The sequence below is a fragment of the Anthonomus grandis genome, chromosome 11 (genome assembly GCF_022605725.1).
Source record: "Anthonomus grandis grandis chromosome 11, icAntGran1.3, whole genome shotgun sequence".
In the NCBI taxonomy this organism is placed as follows: Eukaryota; Metazoa; Arthropoda; class Insecta; order Coleoptera; family Curculionidae; genus Anthonomus; species Anthonomus grandis.
The window spans coordinates 1779760-1793278 of NC_065556.1; the positions used below are offsets into that span (position 1 = coordinate 1779760).

A 13519-nucleotide genomic window follows, 5' to 3' on the forward strand; every position below is an offset into this window, starting at 1 on the left:
CAACTATTTTTAGGTATCATGTACCTTAAAATGATGGTTCCTGTCAAAGGTACCTAGTATACACTCTAACGAGGACATGAGACAATTTTGTATATCTTAGGGCAGATGTACTAACTGAAATATTGAGCCAATGTTGTCAAAAATAAAATGGATCAAAATAAATGACCCATATAATTTTATCAATAACACATTTATAGTCAAGGCTTTTTATAACCTTATTAATCTTCATCTCCTCCTGGTCACAATTATACCACACCATCTTTAAAAAGTATGTCTATTTTCTAAGAGTTGGTTAGCAAATGCTGATTTACTGTACTTTCTTACTAGATTGTACAATGTACAACGTATCCAAGATAAGGAGGACCAGTATAGGGATCTCCGTAGCCAAGAGAGATAAAAAGTTGTTTAAATGAGAAGAATTTAGAGACTTTGGGTGCTAAATCTAAGAAATCAAGTAGTTCGAGTGATATACCAAAAAAACGAATTTTGAAAAACAAATTAATATTTTCTCCTGAGTTTATTACAAAAGATTTTTATAATAAATGACAATTTCTCATAGCCACTTTTATTCCTCTTTAAGATGCCTCTATTTAATTTTAGATCGGAGGTTTCTTCTTTGAGCCACCATCATAAACATTTTTTTTCAAGAACCGACCTAATTTTTCGATATCAAACATTTAAAGTGCTTTTAATTCCAAATTCGAAGGTGTATTAAAAGTTGTGGTTCAGTCATATTTTAGATCTTTTTCAAGTATTATTAAATATCTTCGATGCCTCAGAAGAAAGGCTTTGGAAACATAATGGCCATCATAGAGACATACTTTTTTCATGTTTTCGTGCCTAAAATATTTAGAATAATCATATTGAAAAAAAATCAATTTAAAGCCTACTCAATACAACTAATTTAATACTAGGTAATAAATGAATTTATCATCGTTAACAAACAATAACAATATATACAATAGAACAAACATTAACAATAAAAAAGTACAAAATAATAGAATCTATATCGCCAACACATTATCTAAACACAATCTAAAATTGTTTTTGTAAACGTAATTGTGAACATACTCTCAAAGAAAAAAATCTTAGGGAGCAAGGTCGGGAGAACGTGCTGGCCATGGCGTTCTGAAATATTTGCTGATATGTCCTCTTGGAAATCTAGTTGATAGATATTTCTACCTGGCATTATAGGCAATAAGATGGAGTTTGTTGAAATCAATGGTTTTGAATTTCTGCAAGAGGCAAAATATTTGAAGTTTCCTCTAAATCGGTTTGCAGTAATTCAAGATAACGCTCAGAATTCAAATTATGGAGATAAATGAGGGGGTGTAAAATTCATGTTTTCACAATATCATCCCATATATTGAATCCAAAGATATTTATTTAAATACGTCTGCTTTGCGTTATAACAATTTTGATAACTTGAAATATTAGAAGCTAGAATCTAGCAAGAACTGCTAATAATATATTTTGCACCAAAGTGGTTTAATGCGTTAGAGATGTCAACAGAGTATAACAAAACTCTGTATGTTGTCATTTTCCGCCTTTCAGTGTGTACTAAATTGAAAGATAATTGTAACGGATCAATTCTGGTTACGGACTTTCAGAAATCGAGGATTACTCAATTTCTCGGAAAAAGTCCCCCCCCTTTCTTGTTATAAAATATTGAAGTTGTCAAATAAGTTATATCTGCTAAGTTGAGGCCACAAAGATACGCTATTGTAATAGTAATTGAATATTTATTGACTATAATAAATACAGTACCTTATTAATAAATTCTGTTTGAGGGGCCATTATGGTGGCAATGTAAAACATTACCCCGAGACTATGCGTTTCCTGAGCTTGTCCCTTAGGAGTCCCTTCGTTGTGGCTTTGCACCCTGTGACGTGTCTGATCTGTTTGGTTTTGCTGTTGTGTCGGTACTTCATATTTTCTCACTGGTTATCTGTTGTTGATTAGTCGCGATATCCTGTTTGTTTTCTAAAAGGAGAATTTCATTGTTATCTTATAACCCCTATACAGAATTTGTGAAGTGGGAGTGTTGAGAGTCCTAGCGTTTGTAAGCGAATCGTTCGGACTGTGATGGCGGCTTGTATAATTTTATTGTGACTATTTACTTACTTATTGGCATTCTCCCGTTCGGATTCCGCATTCTTGTTTTGTAAGATTTCATATCGGGGAAAGGATTTCTTTTGGGGGCTGTTTTGATTTCATCTTGACATTTGTTTTGACATTCGGCGCCTGTTAGCTAAGTTTACGTAACTGTGTTTTGCTAACTGGACCATGTGGGCGCTGTAGTACTCACAGCCAAGAAATACCCCAAAATCTTACGAATTGAGGTATCTTGTTACGCCACGTTTAGAACTGATTTTTTATCACAGGATATTTGGCCGATCGCTATAAATTTGTTTGAGATGTTGGTTAAGTGGGATGCGTAGGGATTTGGCTATTTTTTGATGTATGTGTTTTTAAGATTCATTTAAATAAATACAATAATAACACAATTTTTGGTGGCACCGTGGTCAAAATCAAAAATCAAAATCTGTCTTCGACGTTACATTTAATATCGATGATAAACGTTTTATCATGGCCCCGAAAATATTCATCAAAATCATTTGTTTCCAAAGCTTAAGGGCGGTTTTTCTAGCCAGCGTGTTTAGTGCGCCGCGTACGACGTACTACGCCCAGCGCAACACGTTTCGTGTGCTTAGTAGGAATACGGTGTTACCATTCTCCTAGAGAGCGCAATACAGTCTACGCCAGCGTTGTACGCCGGGCGTGATAAGACCGACTGGTTTCAGAGGAGTCAATTGCGTCGTTCGCGGCGTGCCAGTGTTTAATCTGCCGTAGAAGTATTAATATTATACCTATTATAATTATGTTACCAAAGAAAAAAACACCGTTTTCTGCTGAAGAAGAAGAAATGTTAATTAAGCATGTCAGCTTCTTTGAATATACATGGATTATGAAATATGCTGACTACAAAAGCGGCTTCAAAAAAGACAAGGTTTAGCAAGATATAGCGGACAGATTAGGAAGAAAAAGTAAGTATGCCTTCAATTATTAATAATATAAAAAATTAAAATGTTATTAACTTCTTTATTCACTCCTTTAAACATTTTCAGTTTTCGCTCTTCTGTGATTCGACCTTTTATTGTACTTTCGCTCTTTTGCATTTCGACATTTTGTATTCGACCTTTTCTTTTTCGATATTTTTTTCGTGACCCAAATAATATTATTAGGGCATATTATTATTAATATATTAAGTTAAGGGGAGTGGTAAAATATAGTGAATGATCCTGTGAACCTTTGTGACCTTTGAAAAATTTGAAACAACGATTTTTTTAAATAATTTATTATATTTTTTGACGGCTATAAAAATATATGCTACTGTTTAGGAACTTTACAACTATAACTATCTTCGTATTGTGAGATATTTTATTTCATATTAAAATAATTCGTAAATCGACTTCTAACTTAAAAACCTGCAGATTTTCAAATCCGCCTAAACCTGCTAAGGCTCATATTTTCTGTAGGAAACGTAAGATCGTCTATGTGTTCTTCTGCACTATTGACAGGCGCAGATGAATATTCTTTTCTCAGCATGTTATATAAACAGCAGCAGACGGTTATAATCAAATCTATAGTTTCCGGCCTTATGTTTATAAGTGTAAAAAAGACTCTAAAAGTAGTACACAATATACCAATTGCATTTTCTGAGACTCTTCTCGCCCTGCTCAAATGATAGTTAAACCTTCGCTTCTTGGAGTCACCTAATTTTTGGTTTTTGCAGTATGGTTTCATCATATGTTCGCTCAGAGAAAAGGCTTCATCACCAAGTACTACGTAAGGTAGAATTATATCTGATATTGGAAAAATTGCAGGTGGAGGAACTATAGCTTCACTTTAGAGAAATATCCTTTGTAGTTGTAATATAGGCTTCCTGAATTGCCTGGTGCCATTATTCTGACGTGTTTCCCATCAATTGCTGAAACACAATTGGGCAAGTCCCAGCGATTTAAAAATTGGTCAGCTTTCTCTTTCCAGTCAATTTAATGGTGTTGAGGCAGGAATCTTTTCACTAACTTCTTTTTCAAAGCTTTCAAAACTTGTGGAATGATGTTACACGGGGCAGAAGGAGTATGCTAAAACTAAATGACAAAGATCTATGTGATTTACCCGTGACAAGAAATCTGAAACAAAGATCTATTTTTTATTGTTGCACCACAAGAATCTTATTCAGACAAGTTATTATAGGTACAGAGTGTAGGTACAGGTTCATTTACTATATTTTGCCACCCTTGTTAACTTTTTTGGCCAACCTGTAAAAAAAATACCAAAGATAAAAGTTGTGTGGTTTGGTATGTCAAACCAAACAGGGGCTCAAAAAAGTTAAGGGGGGGTGGTAAAATATAAAAATAACCCTGTACAAGACTAGGAAAAAGTGTAAGAGTGGATATAAAAATTGTAGGGCCATTTCAAATGTACATATCTATAAAATATCTCTCTCTTTTAAATATACAAGGCTTTACACAAAATCATGACAAATGATTTTTTATTTACTTAATACATTTAACTAATCTTGTCGACAGATTTTTTTTTATCTTTAGATTTAAGGCCACTACTAAGAACGGAAATATTAGATTGATCAATTATTCGCTCAAAACGTAAAACTAGAGTGGAAAATTCAGCACTATCTAACTACTTGAAGGAAAAGAAAATTGAAAACATACAGTTGAATGATTACCTAATAATAACTAATAATGACTGACCATTAGTCAGCTAATTAAATGCGAGGAAAAAGATGAGATCGACTTGTTTTTTAAAAGCATCGCCAAGGCAGGGAAGAAGTTTTCACCAAATCTTATGAGAAAAACAAAATTAAAAGTTTTGGAAATTGTATCTGATATGGAACAACTTCATAAACACGTGCATGTGTCCACCGACCACACATCAAACTCCAATACATTCCGAAATTATCAATCACAGCTTCCCATCCATTCCTTCCACCACACATTAAATCTGACTTCTCCAGATTGCCAATCAGAACTTTCCAACCATTCCTCCCACTACACATTGACTTCTCCAAATTATCAATCAGAGCTTTCTAACCACTCCTCTCATCACACATCAAACGCGACTTCTCCTAATTTCCAATCACAACGTCTCACCCCTTCCTCCCAGAACACATCAACCTTCACTTCTTCAAATCATCAACTTCTCAATCAGCCCCCATCCAGCCACCGTTCATCAGCCGTATGTTCTGAAATTTTGGCTACCTCTGACGCGCTGACGGTTGCATATAACTTATTAGCCCAAGAGGATAATACTAAATAGGTAATATTAAACTGTAAAATTTCAAGTATGTTTAATTTTAATGAATAAAATGGATTAAATACATTATAAAATATTTTATTTTATTTTTCTTACCTCAAAGTAACAGCCAACTTTTCAGCAGGTGCTTATTGGTGCCATGACTCGATTACAGAGAGAAATATACAGATCATCTTTTATGTCGTTTAAAATTATATTAAATTGCTCACGGGTAAGTCTAAAATACTTTTTAAACTGTTCTTCTTCGTCAAGCAAATGCTTGTTGATAAATATATTGTAAGCACCTTCCTTTTGTCTGTTTAAAAACACATTGCCAATATTTTTTCTCCTATTACTGTTTATTTGATTCCAAAATGATGTGTTCTTCATCATCGGCCAAGTGTTTTCCCAGCAATAACAAAGCTAATACCCGTTTTTTATTCTTTCTTAAACGGACCATTTTAATTAAAAGTTTCTAATAAACTAAAGCGTGACTAAAGCTAATACGTTGCCTAGGAAAACAAAGTTGCGAAATTTTTTATTCGGTTCACGCCGCGTAATAGATACGCTGGCTAGGAAAACCGCCCTTTACTATTGACTATATGACGCAGTAATGCCAGCGCGGTGACAGATTTTATTGTTCAAAAACATTTTAATTTATAATTTCGGAATAAAATAAGATATCGAGTTGCGGTTTGCACTAGCTTCTATGTTTTTCCATGCCTTCTTAGCCTAAATAAAAAAAATTACATTGTTGTATTTAATATTTGTCAGAAAATCGCTGAAATGTACAAATTTAAACAAACCGCCCTCTAGCGCTCAACAAAACAACTAAGTAGGGTAAGTAATTATACCACATAAAAGCCTGATAATTATTCCTGAAAACAAAAGTAAGCTTGTTAAAATTGATTAGGCCGATCAAAAGTTATCAACAATTTTAGATATAAATATTCAACCCTTCTCCCACCTAATATTTGACAGATTAAAAAAAAGTTTGAAATAAAAAATGTTTAGAATTTATTATATCATTCTTTTCTAGGATTCACTTTGAATATTTTCAATAAAACCAATTTTTTCTATTTCAGTGTTGTATTGCGCCCCCTAGCGGTCATCTCACGAACTTATAAATAATATCTAACGATTTCTCTTTACCGCTTTTATAAGAAATATTTTTTTCTCTCTGCTGTGGAATGACTAGTTACTGAGATATGGCCGGCGACCTCTCTTAGTTGTACACCCGGTATATAAAACTTGAAATTTAACATTTGATTTTACCTAAAAAGCGATACCACCCCTCGTTTCATTTGCCTCACATCGCGCAACACACCGCGCAATATTATAATTAGTAATATTATTATCAGTACTAATAATTCCTGAGTGTAACCAGGTTTCAGTTACTGCTAAAATATCTACATTAAAATCAAGAACATAGTCTTTAAAGTTTGAGAAATTTGCCAGTAAAGATCTTATATTAGTATGGGAAATAATAAGCGACATTTAAGGGAAATAAAAAGGATCTAATAGAGTAGATATGTATTAATGAAAATAATGAAAAAAAAATTGAGGTAAACGCAGAGATATGCTCGCCTTATGATCACTGTCGCCTAGAATATAATAAAGTACCTATTTATTACAAATAAAAACCGAAAACCACAATAATTACGGTAATAGACCATTAACTCAACAAAATAAATTAAAGTGGGGCAACAAGTTACATTAGAAAAATTAATTTACCTGCATAACCATAATAATATCAATAATAATTTTAAAAGAAAACAAAGCCTTCCCAATTTACAGCACACATTATATGTAATACTGCAAATATAGTTATCCCAAGTAAAAACATGCATTTAAATAAAAGTTAATAAAATAATATTCATTCAAATTTTGCTCATTGGAGAAAAAAAATACATATTTAATTAGTTTTATTAAATTCAAGATGAATAAATGCTTAAAGCAATATTAACTCCTAACCAAATATCTAGTTTCTTTTTGCCCCCTTCCTTTTTTATACTTCGTATTTTAAGAAAGAAAAAAAAATTGTATTAGTCATTTAAAAAAAATAATTCCGAGAAGTGCAACCATATAAACCCTGCAAATATATAAGTAACAATAATAGTAAAGAAAATAGATTAGAAAAACTTAAACACTAATTAGGGTAAATATTTTTATTTTTTTTTAAACATAACTTACTTTACAATATCTACGGTCGATAGAGAATCCTAATCGTCTTTGTTTTAAATGCAAACAATACCACTTCTACTTTTTACATACACATTTGCGTTTAGACACCAAGAATTTTTATACGAAAATTTATTAATTGCCGCCGATAGCATTGATAAACGAAACTTTGTAAGATCTTCTTTCACTTGTATATCGGTTGATTTCATGAGTCTTCGGCATTTTAAAACTGATCTCCGTTCGGTATCATTGTAAAAAGATACTAAAGGTCGCTAGCGGATTCTGCGATGAATTTTTGGATTTCACGCAGTGGCATTTAAATAAATGCACATCATTGATCTTGAGTTTTTGTTTGTTGTTAAACACGTCCAAAACTTTTTCGCACAGATTTTCGTTTTCTTGATAGGGAACTCCGAATATTCTCACATTAAGACTGTGCGATGCCTGTTCCTGCTTTTCTAGAATCTCAGAGAACGATTGAAGGGAGGCCTCCCGAGTATAAGACAGTCAAAGAAAATTGATATTCCGTGGAATTATCAATTATAAAATTCTATGAGTAAGTCTTAGTAAAGCCAAACTGTGCTTTCTTAGAGGATTTCTGACAGGGCACTATTATCTCTAGAAACACCGTATAAAATTAAAATTAGAAAAATCGGTAAAATCCAGATTCTGTATGGAAAATGATAAAACTCCGGAATACCTAACTACTGCATATAAAGCTGTCGCTAAAAATCCTGCCATATAACTGAATGACTTTAATTTTTGGTAAAATTAGAAGTTATACGCTCTATTTTTTTTGGAAAATGTGACGTAACAAGCGAATAAATTACGCTCTGGCCAATGATAAAGTTGTCACTCGGTATAACTACTATTAACAATAAATATGTCGCATAAAGCCTACACGAGCTATAAGCACAAAACAACAAAAAATATAGGGATACCGTTCGAAAATTAGAAATTTACAAAAAACCGACCGTAGTTTATCGGGAAGTGAGCTTGGGCAACGTTATGGCCGATGGTTTCAACCGCGAAATTTGTGTTTTAGATAACTCGGACGAACATAATGGCTTTTATCTTCCATTCAAAATTCGGCTGTCGATAATCGGCTCGCGGGCATCCTACCGCTTTTTGTTCGGTTATCTTGTTTATTTTTAATTTATTTCTAATCTGTCCGGATATTGAGTGTGCCTGAAAACCGGCCTTTTGTCTTTTGATGTTTTAGTTGAATGCTAACTGTTATAAAATTCGACAAAGTGGGGAACAATACAACCATGTCAAATATAAATTAATTAATGACCTTTAGGGGCATGAGTTAATTAAGCAAATGCGTAAAAATTATTTTTTAATAAAATCTGGATTAACCTTTAGTGGTAGTAGGAGAGGACAAACATTCAGCGAGTAATCATAAAATTAACATTTTATAATTTAATTGAAATTGCTTATGCATGTTAATACCTACAAAGTGAAGTTTGTACAAAGTGTATAAAAACATAGTTTTTATTAAAACAATATCATTCTTTAGAATAAAATTAATTTAAATTCACTATACTAGCTACACTACTATATTTTTAAAATATACCTACTTGCAACACACACATATAGACAAACGCTAGACAAAGTGTTAAGTTGAAATAATTATATTGTTTAAAAATCAATTATAAAGCAATTTGTTTTGGTAAAACACGTAGCCTAGCAACTTGGAGCATTTTTAAATCATTGAACCCGCCACTAAGCTAGCAACAAACTATGTTTATTTCTAGTGTGGTAATTATGCACCTCTCAATAGGAAGAAAATGTATGCAAGTCACTTTTAACGTACAACAAGCAATTCAAGTTATTCTCTTACCTTCTTCACTATCCAAACTTCTTTCCCAAAAAACAGCTTTGCAGTCATCTTCGAATTCTAGTACACTAAAAACCCTAGGAATATCTTTCCTTATAGTTCAAGCATTAGGTACATTAAGCATAACTCCAAATTTGCACCGCATATATGAGCTGTGCATTAAATGTTGCAAAATAAGTATTTTAAACGACCAAAATAATAGAGTTACTTATTTTATTGGGTATTACGTCACTTATAGCAAAAATCAACTTAGAAAATACATATATATCTCATATGCTCAAAAATTGAAAAGAAGAAGAGAATAGACTTATTCACGTATTTAAAAGAAATATGAACTTAAATCTTTAATGATACCATTCGTTATACTTAATTTAATTTAAGTTCAATATGTTTTAAATACAATAATATACTTGAGGGATATTATTTTTTTTTATATACCTAGGAGCTGAGGTTTAATCTTTTATTCTCTGAGCTCATTTCTCCTTTTCCCATACATATAATGTCTTACCTATCTTTGTTATGAATATTAAAAATTGAAAACAATAAAAAAAAACGCGAAGACCTACTTTTTAATCAAAATACCTAATTTGAGCCAATGTTTCAGTAGTTATATCTACTACTACTATTATACCTACTATTATATCTACTACTTGACAATACTTAAAATACTTTTTTTATATAATTTCACGGTTAATTAATAGCTTGACAAACTATTTTGAAAGATAACAAAAAATTCAAAGGTTACTTTTTTTGAAATTAAAGGAGTGTGATCCTAATGTAATTTAATGATAGAAGATATACAGGGTGTTTCAGAACTATGGGATCAAACTTCTAGAGGTTGTTCAGTGCAACAGTAGAATGCATTTGAATATAGGAACCCATGTCCGGAAATGTGTCACTACGCAACTACGGCCCTAAGACGCGTTTAAATTTAGAAAAAATATTAATTACCTAAGTAGGATCTGATGCATTTATTTTTACATTTTTTATATGATACCATCACAACAATTGTTTAAAATGTCTTCCTCCAACCTTAATACACCGACTTAAATGCCGCACATGATTTCGGAGGACTACACTAAAAATTTGATTCTCATTTTGAATGATTTCAAATGCTGCTGTTATTCATCCAATTAAATCTAGCTCTGATTCTACTGGAGTTTTATAGACTAAAGTCTTTACATGTCCATACAAGAAAAAATCGAGCGACGTTAAATCGGGTGACCTAGGAGGCCACCCGACTGCTCCACCTCTGGCAATCCAACGGTGCCCAAACCGCTGAGCCAAATACTCTCGTACTTGTACAGCTAAGTGAGCCGGCGCTCCATCATGCTGAAACCACATTTGCTGTCTAACGTTTAGTCGAACATTTTCAAGGAGTTCTGGGAGAACTTCCTTCAAGGAACGCAGGTAAATAGGTCCTGTTAACCGTTCCGGTAGAAGGTATGGCCCAATTAAATAATCATCAACAATGCCTGACAGACCAACGATTCTGATGTTTTCTTGGAAAAATTGCATAAGTATTTTCTTTGTCTCAAACATGGCTATTCCTACTATTAAAAATACTAGTCTCTTGTGAAAGAGGCTTCATCGGTCCACAAAACATATCGTAAAAAATTTGGTTGTACAATGATGTGATCCAAAAACCATCGACAAAATTGAACTCTAGGATGATAATCGGCGGCAGTCATAACTTGAACTTTCTGGAAATGGTAAGGATGGAGTTGTTGCTCGTGTAGTACAGCATACGTTAAAAGACAAATATGCCCAGCCAATGAGAGCATTCCGGCACCACGGAGGTATGGCTTGCGTACCGCCAAAACTCAAAATACGAATTTTTCAATGCATATAGTTGAGCAGCGAGATTTGGCATCTCTTAGCTATATACTTGCTAATATAGATATTTGTTTTGTTAGGCATTTTATGAATATAAAAGACGCTCAATAAAGAAATATTTGTAGCTGTTATAAATTATTTAATTAATGATTTTTTTATACAGGGTGACAATTTCAAGAGTAGCCATGGTTTATAATTTTTAAACCGTAAAAGATATAAAAAAATGCTTAAAACTGTTTCTATAGTAACAAGGGGAAACCAAAATGATGAATTTTTTAGGGATATACTATCATCCCCCTAACCCCCAGAGCCACCCCCTTAAAAATTTTAAATTGGAAGGGTAGTCGAGTGATACCTTGTTTGAAAGGTCAATTAATTCCCTATATTTTGCCGTCTTACTCATTAAAATCAATGCAACCATTTCCGAGATATTTATGTCCTTTTAAATGTTAGTCAATTCATTTTACTATCAGAATAAAAATATTTATTCTGATACTAAAATGAATTGTTAAAAGCCAAAACAAAACTCAAATAAATAGTACACTTATACTAAAATTATTGAATTGTCGGAATGGTATTTGGCGATGTAAAAAAAAGGAAAATTTTCGATGCCTGCCATTCTCGAAATATTTGTTGTTTTTTGTTTATTTAAATTTTGCCTTAAAATGTTCAATTTTTGGTTTGGTTGGTAATATCGTGGTTCTTTTTGTGATTTAAAGTTCTCTCACTGCTCTAGTTTTATTTTTACAATGGTTTATACGATCGCCGAAAGAGTTGAAATGATATTTATTTATGGTTCTCCAAATCGCTGTTTTCGTAGAAGTGCCACAATATTTAATGAGAGGCACCCAGATAAGCAGGTTGGGCATTATTACATCCAGAAGTTGGTAAGAAAATTTGAAAAAACTGGGTTTGTAGGTGATATAAAGAAAAATCAGCCAAGAATACTGGATGAAGCAACTCAGATTGAGGTTCTTGGGCATTTTGCTATGGATCCTGGTATGTCGACTCGTCAAGCAGCAGCTGCCACAGGAGTATCTCGTGAATCAGTACGAAAGATATTAAAAATTAATAAATTGCATCCTTACAAGCTACAGATTGCAAGAACTTGGTGATGACGATCCAGACAGGCGGATCGAATTTTGTGAATTAATGACCCAAAAAATAATAAATGAGCCACGTTTTATAAAAAACATTTGTTTCAGTGACGAGTGCACTTTTTATTTAAACGGTAACGTTAATAAGCAAAACTGCCGTTACTGGAGTGATGAGAATCCCCATATTTTTAGGGAAGGACACACCCAATATCCCCAAAAAATAAATGTGTGGGCCGGAATTCTAGGGAATAATATAATTGGGCCATTGTTTATTGATGATAATCTAAATGGAGAAATTTATGCTGAAATGTTAGAAACAACTGTTGCGCCTTTAGTAATAACGGAATTGGAAAACCAAAGGGATGAAAATGGAGATCTTGTTCTTGATGAAAATTTATTGCATTTTCAACAAGATGGGGCCCCACCACATTATGTATTGCCTGTTAGAGAGTGGCTAGATAATCATTATCCAAAACAATGGATTGGTAGAAGAGGACCTATTGAGTGGCCGCCAAGATCGCCAGATCTCACCCCTCTCGATTTTTTTCTTTGGGGTCACCTAAAATCGGTCGTTTTCAAAACGCAGCCTGCCACCATTGAGGAGCTAAAACAAAGAATTACACAAGAGTCCCGATTATTAACAACTGAAGTTTTTAGAAATGTTCGTCAAGAGTTTGAAAACAGATTGTACTTTTGCTTGCAAAATAATGGAAGCCACTTTGAGCATTTAATAAAATAATTAAAGTTCAATGCAGATTTTTATTGTTTTAAAAATAGAATAAACGCAATATTGCAGAGTGTTTTCCTAGTTCTTAACCATTTGTACTAATGTTCAAATGTTAAATATTTTATGACATTTTCAAAATATGTTAATTTTATAAGAAATTAAAAAACACTTAAATAACCTTTAATAAAATATTAAAATTGGCATAACTCTAAAATAAATGCATTGATTATTATAAGTAGGGTCGCATAATATAGGGAATTAATAGACCTTTCAAACAAGGTATCACTCGACTACCCTTCTAATTTAAAATTTTTAAGGGGGTGGCTCTGGGGGTTAGGGGGATGATAGTATATCCCTAAAAAATTCATCATTTTGGTTCCCCCTTGTTACTATAGAAACGGTTTTAAGCATTTTTTTAAATCTTTTACGGTTTAAAAATTATAAGCCATGGCTACTCTTGAAATTGTCACCCTGTATATATATATATTTACTGCGTGATCAAGATTTTTAAGAATATGA

General features: G+C 32.8%; 1 long non-coding RNA gene across 1 annotated transcript; it reads right to left on the reverse strand.

The window, feature by feature from the left end:
* Positions 1-576: 576 nt before the first annotated feature.
* Positions 577-2548, reverse strand: LOC126742421 (uncharacterized). The gene is made up of 3 exons (XR_007662561.1): positions 2125-2548; positions 1768-1983; positions 577-840 (listed from the first exon to the last, which is right to left on the reverse strand). It is a non-coding gene; the product is annotated as an uncharacterized LOC126742421 (long non-coding RNA).
* Between the last annotated feature and the right edge of the window lie 10971 nt (positions 2549-13519).